The sequence below is a fragment of the Limulus polyphemus genome, unplaced genomic scaffold (assembly GCF_000517525.1).
Source record: "Limulus polyphemus unplaced genomic scaffold, Limulus_polyphemus-2.1.2 Scaffold1239, whole genome shotgun sequence".
NCBI classification, from domain to species: Eukaryota; Metazoa; Arthropoda; class Merostomata; order Xiphosura; family Limulidae; genus Limulus; species Limulus polyphemus.
This window is the reverse complement of record NW_013666849.1, coordinates 67,619-82,329: the sequence shown is the minus strand read 5'-3', so window position 1 is coordinate 82,329 and position 14,711 is coordinate 67,619. Positions and strand designations below refer to the sequence as shown.

General features: G+C 35.7%; 1 protein-coding gene across 1 annotated transcript in view; it reads right to left on the bottom strand.

Moving 5' to 3' along the window:
- LOC106462748 (delta-like protein B) overlaps positions 1 to 14,410 on the bottom strand; it is a 74,671-nt gene extending 60,261 nt beyond the window's left edge. The window contains 1 exon segment of the mRNA XM_022390080.1: positions 14,288 to 14,410. The gene's annotated coding sequence lies outside the window, so the exon portion shown is untranslated.
- Positions 14,411 to 14,711: the final 301 nt, after the last annotated feature.

The following is a 14,711-nucleotide window of genomic DNA, read 5'->3' as shown; positions in this document are numbered from 1 at the left end:
TTGCTACACCGGCACTTTGATGTGCCCCCCCCCCCAAAAAAAGAGTCGTTCAGGAAAGGTTTGGGTTGTTTTGATTAGACAGAAAAGAAGATGTTTGGCACTATTTTCGAGGTCTATGTCGCTGGACCAGACCCGTGATTTGACCCGAGATCATGAGAGCCAATGTGGAGAAGTTAACTTGTAAATGTAAAGTAAAACAATGTAAGCAATGAAACATGCTTGAAATGTCTCAGATGTGGTTGTGAACGTGATGGTTTAATTGTAAAGATTAAGTTAAACCATGGGTCCAGGTCGGACGAGGAAAGTACTTATTGGAAGATATCCCAGTCGATTTGACATACCAGCTGAATTGGAGAATCGTCAATTAATTACTTACTGCACTGACAGCAAAACATAAAACAAACGGGCACAGTAGTATCGTTATCTTCAAAAAGGGGGATTGGGATCGTATATAAAAGATAATTAGTTTCAATATTTTATTAAACTAACTGTACAGTAAACCTCAAACATGTAATGTTGGAGTTGAAGCAGATGCACGATGCATCACAAGATGACTTCCCTGGCGATTCTCAAATTAAAAATGCCATTTCTACAGTGTAGAGTAAATATAAGAAGGATGGTATAATGCTCAGTACGATTCTACCATAGTATAACCCATATAGTATAATGCTCAGTACGATTCTACCATAGTATAACCCATATAGTATAATGCTCAGTACGATTCTACCATAGTATAACCCATATAGTATAATGCTCAGTACGATTCTACCATAGTATAACCCATATAGTATAATGCTCAGTACGATTCTACCATAGTATAACCCATATAGATTTCTTTATATCATATTTTCATTAATATTTAGTTATTTTCGTTTTAAAAGTTGTGCCGAGCTTCATTCATCGAGACCTATACCCTAGCTTATCCCCTAATAACCCTAAATCACCGGTTTCTGTGGCAGATGTTAAAATTTTTTGGGTACATAGTATACGTGTGTTGGTTGAATTGCTTTTATTATTTACCTATCTTAGAATATTCAGCTCTTCTCTATAACATCAACATTGATTATGCTTTGTAGTTATGTTACAAGCTAGGCCGACAGACCTTATTGTTGTGGTTTTTTTTTTAAATAATGTAAACAATGAATAAATCGAGAGACCAAAAAATATTTTTGTCGATATAAATAAACAAAATTATTTCTTGACTACACAATGGGCTATCTATGCTCTTTTTACCGTCGGTATAGAAACCCGACTTTTTAGCGTCATAATATTTTAAGTTTACCGCTAAGCCACCAGAGGACTTTAAGAAATAATTTTAAGCCGTTTAATCCCTGTCGATGTCAGTAGGGAGAAATGGAGACTTAGGGTTTTGAGAATTTTAATAAAGTTTAGAGAATCAAGAAAGAGTTGCAGTGAAACAAAATTTTATTTATTTAAGAGAAAGTTTCGGTTCATTCTAACCAAGCAGAGTGAGTTACGATAATGTTTCCCCTCCCCCAGTAACTCAACGGTAAATCTGCAGACAAATGACGTCAAAATCGGGTTTCGATACCCGTTGTGGATATAGCAATGATAGTTCACTGTGTAGCTTTGAGCTTAAATAAAAACAAATACATTGCTCTTGTATGTTTCAATTGTAACCAAGTAGTGGGAGTTACGTCAATCTTTTTATGTTTCAATTGTAATCATTTAATGGGTGTTAAGTCACTGTTTTAATGTTTCATTTGTAACCATATACTGGGAGTTACGTCATTGTTTTAATGCATCAATTATAATCATGTAGTGGGAGTTACGTCATTGTTTTTATGTTTCAATTAAGTTAAGTTTAAGAATTGCTCTCAGAGTTAAAAAAAAAAAAGTTACACAGAGAAGTGCGACAGAAAGTAGGCCTAGTGGAAATCGTGTTTACTTTGAAGTTAACAGTTTTATTACAAGGAAGATGTGAGTCACGAGGAAGGCGTTGTCTTAAATGGTTGATGTTCCAGTAAGCAAATCATAACACATTTTTGTATATATCCAGCAAATCTCTGAAAGCACAACACGTGACAAAAGTTTCTATCCTATACAAAGTAATATCCTGAATTTTGTAATTTTCGGATTCTTAGGTTTGATTTTATCGTCGTATTCACTAATATATATCATATCTCTGGGGGAACAAGTCCAAAACTAATATAACAGATAAAAAATGCCATTTAAAATAGTGCACTGACCTTTAAAGTGGTATGAAATCTAAGCCTACTAAACCAGGTATTTCTGGTTCTCTCCCCGTATATACCATATACCACAACAAATATCATTTTATTTTAAAACACCTGTCATACTTCATGAACTAAATAAATAATAGACTCCCACGGTGAGCATTAATACTCTCAAGGCTCAGTGTCGGTGTCAGACGGCTAAAGCCTACGTTACGATTAAAGAGAGAGATCTCAGCGATACGTACTTGGAAGGCTTGTCCAGTACAGATGATATACAACACAGTCCCATGGGAACTTACGTGCGTTGTACTTATGCGATTGTTTTTTGTTTTCTTTTTTGTCCTTCTTTCGCGCCCCACGCGAGTTCATACTTATGAATGGACAGTATTGCCATGATTGTAAAGTCAGTAGTCCTCAACCTACACGCATGATGAGAGGTCAAGAAGCTTGAAATTAAGCTTTTTGTTAAGCATATGTTTTTGGCTTGTTTGTTTGGTTGTTGTTGTTGTTTGTTTGTTCGTAAGCTAAACATAAGCTATAGAGTTTCGTTTGTGACGTTACACTCTCTGGTGACGGGCTTCGGTATGTTAGCGTTTGAAAATAGAACTACTGTATACACGATAGGAAGAGATATTTACCTTTATAAATAGTTCAAGCCACACTTGTGCCTTTTAATTTCGCGTGTTTATATTGATATCTATATCTTTATTGCTATTAAGAATATTATGAATGATAAATAATACGCCATAATGTTTGTCCAACTTCTATTTCGTTTCATTGAAATTTGGACTTCCAAGAAAGATGCAATGAAGACTTTGTTTGTTTGTAGTTAATCACAAAGCTACACAATTGGATATCTGTGCTGTGCCTACCACAGCTATCGAAACCAGATTTCTAGTGTTATAAGCCCGCAGACTTACCGCTGTGCCACTGGAGGGCGCGATGACTTTTAGCTGAAGATTACCTTTTCAGGTATCTGTGTAAACGTCTTGCAGGCATGAGAAAATATTTCAAATTTCAGATTTTTAGACGCTTATGTGAAATCTGGATTCGAACCTAAGTTATTATAAATAATTGTGGATTGTTTTCATGAAATGTTTTGTTTTTGTTTGAATTTCGCGCAAAGCTACACGAGGGCTATCTGCGCTAGCCGTCCCTAATTTATCAGTGTAAGACTAGAGGGAAGGCAGCTAGTCATCCCCACCCACCGCCAACTCTTGGGCTACTCTTTTACCAACGAATAGTGGGATTGACCGTCACATTATAACGCTCCCACGGCTGAAAGGTCGAGCATGTTTGATGGGACAGGGATTCGAACCCGCGACCCTCAGATTGCGAGTCGAATGCCGTAACCACTTGGCCATGCCGGGCCCTTCATGAAATGAAGAGGATTTTGTTTCACAGAAATGATACTCTTATTCACCTGTTTACGTAAGGGAGCGTAGAGTTAGGCTTAGTATTTTTAAGTAGGTTTATGGAGAGGAGGTTTGTTAATTTATTGTTAAGTACAAAAATACATAGTAGACTATCTATGCTTTGTTCCATGCGGGTATCGAAACCAGAGTTTTAGCTTTCTAAGCCCTCGGATAAAAATAGATAAATATTACTTTTATTTTTAGATTACACCCAATGTTGTACGAATACTTTTAATTACACCCAATGTTGTTCCGAATACTTTTAATTCACCCAGTGTTGTTCCGAATACTTTTAATTACACCCAATGTTGTTCCGAATACTTCTAATTACACCCAATGTTGTTCCGAATACTTTTAATTACACCCAGTGTTGTTCCGAATACTTTTCAATGGATCTTTCATGAAGTTATTCTTTAATGTTAAAACGCGCTGTTTCTTTTTAATTTTAATTTTATTTCAAAATTACTGTTTACAGAGAAAATATATTTGCATTATGTTTCAATATCCCTCTTCTTCATCCCCAAAAATATACATTGAAAATTCATACAATAACCTTTAAATAGTCTTCATATAATGCATATATTATGAAACTAAGACCCAAAAAACACGTTATAAAGAATGAATCAAGACACTATTTTTAATACAAACGCCCCGACACGTTTCGGTAGCCCCTCGTCACTTTCTGAATAAACTACAATATAGAATAAGCTATAGTAGAGAATATTGTTATAGGCAAAGGTAGACTTCATGTACAAGACATGTCCAAAATATATCGAAATGCGATATTACGGAGAAGAGAAATTAAAGTACAAAGACAGTATAGATGAACTAGCACGTGTCCAAGGGAAGGAGATTCCACGCCAACATACACACGAGTTTGAAATGAATACCTCATAATAATAAATTATGAAAGGTCAGGGAATTTTCATGGAAAGTACGGTAAAAAAAAAACAACAGCAACAATCACTCAAACGCGAAACTCTTCAAAAGAATCATTAAATACTTCCCGCTAAAGCGGGAGAGAGCACAGATAACGAGTGGAATCTCTTAACTGGCAAGGAATCAGAAGTTTTAGCTTACTGTTTTGCCACACAAATTCTCGCGTTTCTTCCAACCCTACGCTCACCTGGAGCTGGTTATCTGGAATTCTGGCGCCACATGACTAGAAGTACGGACAGTCTGGACTTCAGTCAAGGGGAAATCATTGATGTTATTTATAAATTTATGTCGTCGTTCCAGTCAACAGGAGAGAGTGCATGCGTGACACGTGCGTTAAGACTACCTTTTTCTTTTTTTGGCAGCGACATGAATTTTTTGGCAACAACGAGAAAAGCCCGCTAGGAGCACTAGCATCAGATAATCCACCATGTGGACAATCACTGAACAGTCAGAAACTCTTAAAACTTTTACGTTAGATGTAATTGGAACTAGCTAGTTGTGTAGAAAATTATGAGGTCCAGGTTCGCTTAAAGTTTAATTAATTAATTAATTTTTTTATATTTGAACAAGAATAAAATTCGTGCATATAATTTCTATTTATTAGTATAATATTAATAAATATCTGCTTATATATCGTAATCCTAATAGCCTAGCACCGAAAAAAAAACACAAAAAAAAAACAGATAGGCTAGGGACTATTACATTTACATCTGGGTTTTGTATGACTATCGTGTTTCGAGTATTATTACTATTTGAATACTAGTCCTACGTGTCTATTAGGCTACATCACTGAAAAGGGATGACTGCGCCAATCAAATTTTAGTTTATAGTTTGCTTATTTCAGAATTTTTGCATAAACCTACACAGGAACTGACAGGATTAAAAAGAAGACATCTATTCAAAAACTTCTCCCGCCAACTCGTGGACTACTCTTGTTTGACTGGAAAGTGGGATTTGACTGTCACTTTTATAGCGCATCTGCGACTACTAGTGTGGCAAGCGTTTTTACGGCAACGGGCTGCTAACCATGAGCCTTCAGATTCGCTGTTCGGGCACACTAACTTCTTGGCCACGCCCTGACTCCTAGTGTTAACTATAATTTATGTGTATCGTACATTTGTTTGTTTGACTATAGTTAAAAGTATCGAATGCAGCGTAAAAATAACTATACTTTGAACGAGGCTTTTTTGTTTCATTTATCGCTCTACCACACTTGTAGACGTAGTTTCCGTAAGAACCTGTAATTTTATATCCGCAATAAGTGCGCTTATGTTTTACAAACATATCCGGAGATTTCGTGCACTCGCGAGAATGAAGACGAGTTTGTTCTGAAATTAAGCACGAAGCTACACAATGGGCTATCTGTGCTCTGCCCACCACGGGTATCGAAACCCGGATTCTAGCGTTGTAAGTCCGCAGACATACCGCTGTGACACTGGGGGGCATGAAGACGAGAATACTGCTGTGTTAAATACGTAGTTAGTTACTTGAGTTGCATATAACTGCAAACAAGTTAGCACCGTTGTCTCAGAATGTAGGTGATTCAAAACCTTGTTCTCACTTACAAGTCTGCGTTTCATCACATTTATGTTTTTTGTCTATTACTTTTACTGGCAGAAATAGCCGCCCTGCGGACAGGTATAACTGCTAGTTTCTGCGGAAAGCTATTGGGCCTGCGGCCTTTTCTGGAATTGTCTGACAGTTCTACAACAATGTACTCATACTTGACATTCAATAAAGTTCACCATCCATGAGAAAAAGTATTTTATTGAAATTTTAGTTTAAAAATGAGCCATCATCACAGCATTACATCACAGAGTATATTTGATTGAAGTATTTCTTTGTAGACGCAGTTATCAATGAAAGTGCCTTGATTTTCTGTTGCAACACTCATGAGATTTTCACTAAAGAAAAACAACTATTTTTTTAAGTTTGTTTTTGATTGTTTTATATTTGAAACTTACTCCTTTTTGTTTGTAATTTTTATTGGTTAAATCTGAAACTTACCATTTTTTGTGGAAATTTCAATTGTTTTATTTATTGCTCAGTCTAGTTATAAAAATATTACCCAGTTATGATTGGTGCGGTAGTTTCCGAGATCCGAGTTTTGGACGTATACATCGCAAGCTCCATTATAATAAGATCTGTCTGTCTGTCTGTAAGTGCATGCTATTTTCTATCTACCTGCTTAGTCGCTTATGTTCGTCTTTGCTAGGTTATAACGAAATATCTCTCTATCATATATTTTTTTACTGTGTATATATATATTTCTATATATAGTAGAGCAGATTTTAATCACGTGACTGTTGCCATGTTTGAAAGCAGAATCCTGATACAACTTTCAACTCAACCTGAGACTCATTATAGGTAGAGCGGGACACGGCGTCAACACAATTCAATTGCATCTCATAAATATTTAAAACTCCTTAAGCAAATTATATTAATGTTTGGTAAATACGAGCGTCTGGGGTTTTCGTTACCATTAGCGGTACTTTCAACTTAATTGGGGGGAAAAAAATCGATTCTCGGCGTCATTACATTAGGCGTCTATTGGGGTAATGATAAAATTCAACTCTTCAAACTAACGTGGCAGCCACATCACAACACTATAATTATGTTCTATAACAAACCCTTCAATTTTTTATACCCCAAAACGCCGGTCTTTAAGCGATGTTTTGCCCTCTATACAGGCTGTCAGGAAACATGAATTCTGTAAGAAACTCACGACGTCGCTGTTTAAAAAAAAAACGATTTACAGTTTCATATATATATACTCTCTACTTTTTAAACGAAACAATGTCCTCAAATTGTTTGGTGCGCTGACATCACTAAAGTTATATACTAAATGTTTATATAAATCTGTAAGTCTAAAACCTGCCAGGTGTTTGTTTGTTTGTACTTAAGCACAAAGCTATATGATGGACTTTGTCCACCATGGGTATCGAAACCCAGTTTTTTTAGCGTTACAAGTCCGCAGACTTACCGCTGAGCCACTGGGGAGCTCCTGCCAGCTGAATAATATATATATCAAGTACTTTAGTGTGCCAAAAATGACCATAACTCTGATACATATAGTGTTCTTTCTTTCTTTTTCTCTCTAAAGAATCATTACAGAAACAGCATTAGCAGGAATTTTAACTATGTTTGAAACTAATTACTTATTCCATTCTCATTTACGCTTCTGTTTACAGTTATTTTGATAAATATTGGCGTCAGGATATACATATTTCTTCTATATTTACATGCTTTAGAGTCCTATTACTTTTGGGCACCCCTGTACATTACATAGTTCCATTACTCGTGTGTAAGGCTTAATATTTATTGTTACTGGTACTACAGATAAGTATTTCTTGATTCGGTTTTCAATAATATTTCCTAACGTTAGTCATTCAAATTTAAAACATAAAAGTTTCACTGATATGAACAACTATCCCGGTTAACTGAAGATTCCATTTAAAAAAAAATTATCGTTTTAGGTTCGAGGCTTGCTTTTATTTATCACCAGGTGGCCTCGGTTTCTAATCAATACTTACACCAACATATTATTTCCATCAACACGGAATGGATTTGGTACTGACACTTTGTAGAACGAAGCACCACAGTCTATAGCAAGGCTTTCATAATTCCTGACAGTGAAATAATACGATATGGAATTTGAAAGATTCGTTTGTTCGGTGAATTGAGCACAAAGCTACACGAAAGCTATCTGTGTTATCCGCCCCTAATTTGGAAGTGATAAACTACACAGGGAAGTCATCTAGTCAACACCAACTACCGCCAACTTTTGGCTGCTCTTCTCAGACCAAATAGTAAAATTTGACCATTACTTTTATAACTCACCCTTGGCCTCAAAGATCAGAGTGCAATTCTATGGGTGTGGGTAACGTGTCGTCTACAGTTTGGCATGCTAACCACTAATTCACGCTCAGTCTACTTAAAATAAGTTTTTTATTATTGTTATTATCATAAATACTTAAGTATTTCAGCAAGTGAATATAGCAGTGTTACTGTTAAATGACCAAGAGGACTTTTGTTGCAATGAAAGATAGAAAAAAAACAGGCCTGGGCCTTTAATAGTTTTAAAGAACACTGGGTACGTATAAAAAGGTAAAATTTGAAAACAATCAAAACTCTGAAATTCGATTTTATTGCAGTTTTAAAACTTAAAGTTTTCTCTGTACTGCGCCCCAAAACAAATTAAATATCCCACCCCCACCCAAAAAAAAGAAAAAGCGGAATAAGAGATCGCACAAACACAACAAGTAAATGAAAAGTTGAATAGAAATTTACTCAATAAACTCACCAACGCTCATGAAGTAGGCTATTTTGATTATCAGACTGTTTCCTGTATTTTGATTATCAGACTGTTTCCTGAAAGAAAGAAAAAGTTCTAAATAACATATTAAACTTTTATAGGTTCGGTAACGAATGGACCTGAACACACACACACTACTGTTTTTTCTTGGAAAGTTTCCGACCCTTAACGCTTGCCAAATTAAACATCCTGTTCAAGCATGCCTAGAGTTTTAAAAAAAGGGAAATACATGTTGCACTATCTGTATGCTAAAATGTCACTTTGTGTTACATGAGTAGACAACCTAATAAGCACCTACGGTGACTAAGCGGTAAGTTTCAGAGCTTATAACGCTAAACATCGGGCTTGGATACCCGCGGGGGTAGAGCACAAATAGCACATTGTGTAGCTTTGTGCTTAATAATAAAGCAACAACCACGTTCACGTGTTTCCCACTCACGAGACACTTGACAGCCGTTTTATTTTCTCATTATCTCTTTTACTGCTAACGTTATCTTTAATCAAAACTTTAGTCTCTACAGTAACTGATTGTCCACTACCCGGATATTCACATTATTCTGAGAGGGTTTGACTTGAGTCGTTAGTCTCCCTCAACTCCACTGTTACATGTTATGTTTGATACTATTTTTCGACTGCCCAGTTATTAACTATATTATTAGCGCTTTGTTTGATAATTTAGTTTATCCATTACTCGACTATTCACTACACTGTTAGTGTGACTCTCTCTCTTTCCATTATCCGATTATTCACTACACTGTTAGTATGACTCCCTCTCTCTCCATTACTCGACTATTCACTACACTGTTAGTGTGAATCTCTCCATTATCTGATTATTCACTACACTGTTAGTGTGACACTCTCTCTCCATTATCTGATTATTCCCTACGCTGTTAGTGTGACTCTCTTTCTCCATTATCCGATTATTAACTACACTGTTAGTGTGACACTCTCTCTCCATTATCTGATTATTCCCTACGCTGTTAGTGTGACTCTCTTTCTCCATTATCTGATTATTCACTACGCTGTTAGTGTGACTCTCTTTCTCCATTATCCGATTATTCACTACACTGTTAGTGTGACACTCTCTCTCCAGTATCCGAATATTCACTACACTGTGAGTGTGATGTTTAAGACTCTTTCCACAACCCGATTATTATCTATGATGTTTATACTGACACTGGAATTTTAATCTCCTCGTCAATCAATTATCTATAACACTGTTGGGTTAGAATTGAGATGGTAATCTCTTCACTGCCCGATTATTCACTATAATGTGAGTGTAATATTTAAGACGACTTTTCATCCTGCTACCAGACTGTCGATTCCTAACCTGCTAACGTAGTTTTTATTATATTAATTGTTCTAATACCTGATTATTCATTATACCGTCATATTATGTTTATGCTATCAGTCACTTTACTACCCAATTGTGTATCAATTGTTAGCAGTATGATTGACACGTCAGTCCGCCCATTAATAAATAAAATGCAATAATCTCACTAAGGTTGTCGTATAGAAATATAACCGAATAATAATAGTTTTTCCATTTGGTTATTCCTGACGTTAGTTGTTTGTATCCCGCCAATATAAAAATTACTGTACAAACCAACAAACACATTTAACAACCAGCACGTGCGGTTTGAAAGCACCAAGCCTGCACGTGCGGTTTGCGCCCCGCGGGACCATCTATGGTTTTGTTTTTAGATAAAATGCGGCGCTGTTGATAATATACGGCAACTTGCCAGTGATGTACTTCACGTGTGATCCTCGAAACATCTACTGTCCATAAACCAAGAGATAAGTGATGACCTAAACGTCGACGTAAGCGCCCTCTACACTATAAACATCGTATCAATCCCCAGTATAAGCACAGTTAGAATTTATAAAAAACTGTAAGAGCTTGGATAACGACGATAGATGTCTGTTTATATGTGAAAAGGATATAAAAAAGTGTTTATATTAAACATTCGAACAGTAAACTTGAAAGAAAGTTGTTTTTTTTAAACCATCAAAAGTTACAGGAAGTCACTGCAATTTCTTTTTCTTTTATCACAATAAACTCAAATATTTATGGTTTTATAAATTTTTAATAAATAACTCGTGAAATATATTGTTCAATACAATATATACTTTGTTAACGTCGCTGTCACGTACGATTAACAAATAGAATAGCGTATAAGACGTAGGTGGCGGGCATGTCTGAAAATACAACTTAAGTTATAATTATAATGCCGTATTGTCCAAAATAACTTCCAGTTTTCATACATTTATATATGTATTAGGCAGTTTATGTTATTGATGGTTCCAGAATGATAACTGTTTTAAAATTACAATGGGTGTTAATATTCTATATAATATTCCTTCCAGTTCACATACACGAACCAGTATAACAAAGATAAGTACTTGGACCAGTCTGTAAACTACTAACAACTGAAACACCTGTGCACCACCGATAGCTGTTTTTAGTGTTGCTTCATCTTTTTCCTGGAACATGAATGGAATTAGTGTGCTAGACGGAGAAAGTAGCCGCCTGGGGTAACAAACAGCCGTTCGAGTAGTTAGTTAGTCACACGACTCTCAAGTCACAGTCACCAGACTTGTTCGATCTTGTTGTTTGCTTCCACTCTTTCTCACGAGTCAGTAGCTCGAGTGAAACGTGAGAAGTTAAAAAAAAATCATTTCCTTGCACAGTTCGTTCAGCAACTCCTACGTATGTCGTAGTTGTTTGCTCGTGGTAACTTCCCCGCTCAGTTCTATGTAGTATATTCAGTGGTCTCGTGCCATGTGTTCCAAGAGTTGATTTATTTAACACCCGGTTATATACGTGTATGAAAAATACACTGTGTTCTATCCAACATTTGTTGTATATTATTTCCGACTGTTTCATATAAGGAAAACGTTATTTAAGTTTACGCACTAATTTGCAGCAAATATTTTAATCGCACGGAATATAACAAGTAAAATAATATCAAGTATTAAAGCCAATAACACTTAAAGTCTCTGGCAGAAAAAAAAAGTAGGTTTCCCAGTAATGACTTTAGGTTATTAATTTTTTACAGTATTAGAGTTTATGAGGAAGGAAAACAAGATTTTATAATAATATGTTCACCGCCATTCACTCCTGCCAGATGAGTACGGCATCTAGTTGTCTGTGTTGGTTTGTGATTTTGTCACGCTAGCTGCACTGAAGAGATGATAATGTGCAAATAATAAAGTGTGACGTCTCAAAGATAGAGGACCACTCGACAACGAGCCAGGTGAGCAGGACTAGCGTGAGTGTGTAAACTGATGGTGAATAGTAAAATAATGGAGAATGTTTGAAAGCTTAGACAACTAAGGAATGGATAAGGTTTAGGCTTATTAACAGACAGGCAAGAAATGGATGAGCTAAAAACTTGAAAGTTTACTAAGTAAGATTTCACAGCGGATGTTGTAACTGCAATTCCAATTCTACAAAACAGATTTAATATTCTGTAGCAACTGTTACTAGTGCGGTTACTGACGATCAAGGAAGAACCTTGAATCAGTTGCAAATGCATTCAATTTAAATTTCACTTCACTGAATATATATGGATTATTGGATAACTCGAAAACCGATTAATTTGGTTGATGATCAGTGAAAACAATGTAAACTTCACTTCACTGAATATATATGGATTATCGGATAACTCGAAAACCGATTAATTTGGTTGATGATCAGTGAAAACAATGTAAACTTCACTTCACTGAATATATATGGATTATCGGATAACTCGAAAGCCGATTAATCTAGGTGGAAAACTGTTCATGAGGGCCATAATCGATCTCAGTAACTCCTATCATTTGATTCCTCTTCTAATATAAAATTGGGTTTAATTCAATCCCGTTAAGACACTAACCACACAAGTACTGTTATATATCACCCTGAAACCTACTATAGCCACCAGTTTATCTAACATACTTACTTGGCACAATATCCTACTTCTGAAGAACTGATACTTTCAATACTACCACTTATACAACGTACATGCGGACTTACAACGCTAGAATCTAGGTTTCGATACCCGTGGTGGGCAGAGCACAGATAGCCCATTGTGTAGCTTTGTGCTTAATTACAAACAAACAAGTGAAAGGCTGATAATGCCTAAACATATAGAAAAGCAAATATGTACGAGAAATAGGTAGTTTGAAATGCTTTTCTTTTCTTATTAACTTTGTAAAATTGGTTGTCTATGGAACTGAACCAGTTCGTATCATCAAGGACAAATAATTAATAACGTTATATGAGTAATATATATATATTGACTTTAGTTATTATTAAGAATTAAAAACAAAAAATCAGGTTGATACAAGAAATATCTTTTAACGAGAAAGTTGGTTGAAATAAGCTAACAATCAGTCCAAGTTCTAGCGTCTTAGTTATAAGTCGTATTTAGGTAACGAGGGCTTGACTTTAAAAATAAATTTACATTTGTCCACAGCCACCGCCTAGAATAAACTTTTGTCACATTTTTCGTACACCAAAATCGGTAATGTAATAAGTACAGCACGATGTTCACCAAATAAGGCCAGACAGAGAGTGGTATATAAATCTTCATTATTCTTGAGTCAGTGTTCACGATTTGAACGAAAATGACCTTGGAAATTATATGCACCGTATACTTTATTTCTTTTATTCTCAAATAGTATAGTCTCTCGCATCTGCGGCTGGTTACAATGACGCGTATAGTTTTACGTTTGCTAAGTAGACTGCTATAACAACTTCCTTTCTGTTAACTACTCTCTCTCTCCGAGATAAGGATCTTTTCATGGATTCTCATGAGAATACGATACTATCTTATCTAGTCTAACCAATATTCTTCAATCTGATGACAGTGTTTGTTACCATTTGTGTTTACTATGTCTTAAACACAAACAGTTATCTTAAATAGCCTTGTAGTCCATTTCAAACGTAACAAACAAACAAACTATAAATAAAAAAAAACGTTTATTGACGCTTTACTACCGTTTCTGAACATAATATTTGCCCACAATATCTGTGATCCTCTTTTCTTTCCCTCTTTGTTTGTATGTAAAAACGTTTTTGCCGTAGTTCTCTAACTGTTAAAAGTGAAGAAATCGGAAAGAGAGTTATTTAAAAAGTCGTCAGTAACTCAGTGTTATCTATTATATTAAATCCTTCGTTTATCAAAGCAATTGTGACTTTTTAAACCTGTTTTCATAACTTTATATCACAGCTTTAAATAAAAGGCTCTTACAATTTGTTTCAGCAATAAAAACATCACAACTCAGTATGACTTCGTGTTTGTGAATTCAAACTTCCTACATTTTAAAGAAGAAAAACAACGGAGTTTAAACTCTTGATCCAGGTAGTAGTTAACACACGTAGTTTAAAAGTGGATCAGTGTAGATACTTGTAATATGATTTAAACTTAACTTACCAATGGGAAAATTGAGTTTATACTTTCAGACAGAGGACAGACAGACAGAAAAACAACGACATAACTAAAATTAGTAGTGGATGAAACACATCATATGCAATCATGGTGTCTTAACGCGCACGGTGCAATTATATTATGTATGTTCAATAGGTATGTATTCTCTTGCGCAGACGCCGTAATAAATGACAGCGACAAGTTGCCGCAGGGCGTGCGCTCGAGTCGAGAAGGTAGACAGTGAACGTCATCATATAGGTCACGTGAGATAAAATGGAAGGAGATGGGTTAATGTAAACAGGCTAATGAGTGCTGCCGAATAGACCTGCCAACCTGTAGACCATGGAGTTTTAAGATCCGGTATCGTCGACAGTTTATTTATTTTTTTCTATGGTTATTTTTAGTATTATTTCCATAGCGGAAGATGCCC